Here is a 4,205-nt window from a genome sequence, read left to right as displayed (position 1 = left end):
GATTTCTCCTGCTTAAGAGGGTACTGATTTAGCTAGGAGATAAAGATTAAGTAACATTTATGTTAACATTTGCAAATGAACCCAGGAGTCCAGGAAATGGGATTTAATAAACAAATATAATAGAATGTCATTTGAGTTCTATCTCCTGCCCCATAGAGTGAATAAATGGATTCTCTTAGAAAAGTCTTATCAGGTGAAGGGAAAAGAAGATGTTGACAAGACAGAATTTATAAACTTCTGTCAGAAAAGCATTCTTTTAAAATATTCCCTCTTTTGGATTAGATACTTCTGATTGCAATATATTACTGAATATAATAATGTTTTATATATATGTCTTCAATAAAAAATATGTGGTAAGAAAATATATATTTTATTTTCTCTTTGGTGCATGCAGTATTCCACACACAAATACACATTTGGAAAACTATTTCCCATTTTGTTACTAGGTGATTATCATCTTTATCATTATGTGCACAATACAGGAACATGAATCCACTTATAAACCGAAATTCAGAATAATGTATTTATCAGTGGTAGAATTTCTCAATAGAATCATTATTTTATGAGTAAATGGCTCATTATAAACTAACAAATCAATTGAATAAGCTCCAGAATTGTTCTAGACATTGTATAAATTATAAAACACCATCTCTTCCCACTGTATTTAAATTTAGCAAAATAGGGCTGGCTTCCCTGGTGGTACACGGGTTCCACCTCTGGTCCAGGAAGATTCCCAAGCTGTGGAGCAACTAAAGCCTGTGGCCACAACTAGAGCCCGTGTGCTGCAATTACTGAAGCTTGCACCTAGAGCGTGTGCTCTGCAACAAGAAAAGCCACCACAACGAGAAGCCCTCTCACCGCCGTAAGGAGGAACCCCCGCTCGCCACAACTAGAGAAAGCCCGTGCATGCCAACAAAGACTCAGCACAACGAACAAATAAGTAAAGATTCAACCTCTAAAGTCATTTTAAAAGTTATTAGTATTATTTCTGTACCAGAGGTATCAATTTCTGTTGAAACAAGAAAAGGATAATTAATTTCAATTATTTTTTAAAGGCTCCTTGAAGATGGTGACACCTGAGGTAAGCCAAGTAGAATTCTATCTGACAGTGGTTCTGAAAGTACCAACGTCAGAAATACAGGATATATTCAGAAAGCACTAACAGTAAAACATAATTTAAAATGTCTGAAGCAAAATATGAATTATCACATAGTCAGCCATTTTATATAATGCTTGCCATATGAATTACTTGAAATTATATTTTATTGAATTCTTTTTTCTTTTTTTAAATTAATTAATTTATTTTAATTGGAGGCTAATTACTTTACAATATTGTGGTGGTTTTTGCCATACATTTACATGAATCAGCCACGGGTGTACATGTTATGTGAGCTTAAGTAAATAGCAGAGTTAAAATTCAACCGCAGAACAGCCTAACCTCAAAGACTTTATTATTATTACTCATCAAATTCTTCCAACTTAATTCTAGAAGGACATATGGGAGACAGATGGCAGAGGATCTTGAACCCCATTAGGGTTTTGGATTTAACTTTGTAGAAAGTGGCTCAGATAATTAAGAATCTGCCTGCAATGCAGAAGACCTGGGTTCAATACCTGGCTCAGGAAGAGCCCCTGGAGAAGGAAATGGCAACCCACTTCAGTATTCCTGCCTGGAGAATTCCATGGACCAAGGAGTCTGGCGGGCTACAGTCCATGGGTCACAAAGAGTCAGACATGACTGAGCGACCAACACTTTCACTTTTCATAGAAAATGAGGGTCCCAGTGAAAAATTTTGTGCTAACGAGTGACTAGGTCCTATTTCATGAGATGACACTGAGGCAGGCCTCAGAAATCTCATGATACGTGCTGTGCTGTTGATCATATGATACAGAGATACCCCCGTGGCCAGATCACTAAGGCAGAGAGCCCAGTATGGTGTCAGGATCTTCCAAAAAGCCAGCGTTCCAAGCTGAGCTTGCTGGCCCCAAAGCCTGGAGATGGTCTGTACACTGCTGAGGTGGGCAAGTCCATGGTGCACTGTCTAAAATAATGCCAGTCAATCATTCTCTACGTTAATTGAAGGCTGTATACATCCCATGGCCCTGACCTATTTCATTACTTCAGGTGAGGCAGATGGATAATTTCAGTTTCTAGAGTAGGGCATGCTTTCTCATAGCTGTCACTCTGCCCTACCCTGGCTCCTTAACTGGAAACCCTCTTCCTTCCCTTCATCTGCTCAGCTTCTTCATTCTCGTCTCTCAACACCCACTTCGAGCATTGTCACTTTCTAGGAGCATTTCTTGATATCTCTTCCTTTTGACCCAACCTACTTGCTCAGCTACTTCTCTACTCCCTTCAGCAACTAAGATACTATATTTTTCCTACGCCTGCCAGTCTGTGAGCCCCCTGAGAATAAGGACAATTTTATCATTTCTGTTGGAGAAGGAACTGGCAACCCACTGCGGTATTCTTGCCTGGAGAATCCCATGGACAGAAGAGCCTGGAGGGTTAGAATCCATGGGATCGCAAAGAGTTGGACACAACTGAGTGACTAGCACACACATCATTTCTGTATCTCCAGCATCAGCAGAATGTCTAGTATAGCACAGGCACACATTACTTTTGGAAGCGAAGAATACAGTCAAGTTCTCTCAAGCACCTAAAAGGAAGTGCCTATATTTAATCATAATATATTTCTCAAAAGTGAAAGTTGCTCAGTCGTGTCTGACTCTTTGTGACCCTGTGGACTATACAGTCCATGGAATTCTCCAGGCCAAAATACTGGAGTGTGTAGCATTTCCCTTCTCCAGGGATCTTCCCCACCCAGGGATTGAACCCAGGTCACCTGCATTGAGGGCAGATTCTTTACCAGCTGAGCCACAGGGGAAGTCCAAGAATACTGAGTGGGTAGCCTATCCCTCCTCCAGTGGATCTTCCCGACCCAGGAATCAAACCAGGGTCTCCTGCATTGCAGGTGGATTCTTTACCAACTGAGCTATCAGGGAAGCCCATATTTCTCAAAACAACCATGAAAACCAAATAAATGAACCCTAAACATTATACTGACTAAACATGTTATATGAAAAAATCCCATTCCCAGAAAGCCAATACTCTTGTTCAGCAGTGTTACCTCTAGACAACAGCCCTTTGAATGACCTTTGAAGGTTTGTGTAAATGCCACCCTTAGCAGGAAGACACAAATACAAACTCATGAAGACAATTACATTTTGGGAGAAATTCACCATTTTACAGGAAGAGTAATAAAGTCATTTAAAGCAATCTCATGTGCTTTTTGAAAGAAGTTATGAGACAGATGAAAAACATATTAATAAATTCTAAAATGTTACAGAGAAGATGTATCTGGGAAATGTAGTTCCTTAAAGACCTTAAAAGTGAGTGATGGTGAAGCAAACCTGAAAGCTAGCCATAAGGTATCCAAAACAACTGGTTTTAAAGCAATGACAGCAGATTTGTTTTTTCTAGAGTATAAAGGTATTCTAGTTTATCATCATGATTCTGTGATTGGATTCTGAATTTTTCTATTATAGTACTCTTCTATAATTTGATTTTCCCACATTATCATGAACATCATTCTTTCAAAATTCTGCAAAATATTCATAAATTTGTACACACACTTCTAACCATTCCCTGAATCCCAAAGAACTAGGCTGATTCCAATTTTTGCTGTTAACAAAGCCTCAGTGGACATTTATATATACACATACATACACATGTACATAATCACAGGAGCACATACATATGTTGATATATTTTTATAAGACAGACTCTCAAAAAGGAGGCTGCCATATCAAAGATACATGCAAATAATTTTTTAGTTTTCCTAAATTTCCCTCTCGACAAAGTGTATCAATTTACACTCCCACCAACAGTTCTTAATAGGACTTCTTAACCACAAACTTAATCATCGTTAATCAGCTGATTTAATCAGTTTTTAAATTTTTAATAATCTAGTAAGAATTATGATTACCTAATGTATACCCATAATCTGCACACATGCTGACAATCAATAAATATGAGTTGATTGAATCATAGAATGAGCCATTAAATTATCATAAATTACCATATATGCTTAGATATATTTCTAGTCTCTCCTTTATTACACTGAAATGCAGTACTTGGATGCAATCTCAAAAATGACAGAATGATCTCTGTTCGTTTCCAAGGCAAACCACTCAATATCACA

This window comes from Bos mutus, chromosome 24 (genome assembly GCF_027580195.1).
Source record: "Bos mutus isolate GX-2022 chromosome 24, NWIPB_WYAK_1.1, whole genome shotgun sequence".
Classification (NCBI taxonomy): domain Eukaryota; kingdom Metazoa; phylum Chordata; class Mammalia; order Artiodactyla; family Bovidae; genus Bos; species Bos mutus.
This window is presented reverse-complemented; position numbering follows the sequence as displayed.